Source organism: Egretta garzetta, unplaced genomic scaffold, assembly GCF_000687185.1.
Source record: "Egretta garzetta isolate BGI_Z169 unplaced genomic scaffold, ASM68718v1 scaffold66, whole genome shotgun sequence".
In the NCBI taxonomy this organism is placed as follows: Eukaryota; Metazoa; Chordata; class Aves; order Pelecaniformes; family Ardeidae; genus Egretta; species Egretta garzetta.
The window spans coordinates 93,378-93,917 of record NW_009259856.1 but is presented as its reverse complement, the minus strand read 5'-3'; positions in this window follow the sequence as shown (position 1 = coordinate 93,917).

Sequence of the window (540 nt, the reverse complement as noted above, 5' to 3'; positions counted from 1 at the left end):
CGAGCCTGATGGCCCCCACCACCAAGCCTGACCGGGGAACCCTGCCCAGCCCTGGGGACCCACAGTCCCGCTGGCACTGCAGGGCCACCCAACAGACCATGTCACCAGGCACAGCCCCGGTGACACCCCCCCACATGTCCTGGGGGGTCAGAGCCCTCCCCAGCCCTGCGGCGTGGGCGGACATTGGGGGAGTTACCTCCTCAGTGACCTGGAAGGCGCCGTCCCAGCAGCTCTTGTAGCAGATCAGCAGGTACTGGGGGAGAGGATGGTGGCCGCATGGTGAGAGCTGCAGGCTCAAAGCCACCCCGGGGAGCGCAGAGCCTGGAGCAACGTCCCCACCCCCCCAGGGCTCTTGGTGGGCAGAACCATAGAGTGCCCCGAGCCAACCCCCAGGGATGAGGGTCCCAATCCCTCGGTCGTGCTGCTGGATGGGGTGGTAGCTGCCCTGGCCACATCAAACCACAGCCCCCCAGTGCAGCCAGGGAGCCCTGGAAGCACCCCCCACCCCATGCCCAGCCCCAGCCCTTGGGGAAGGGGCCC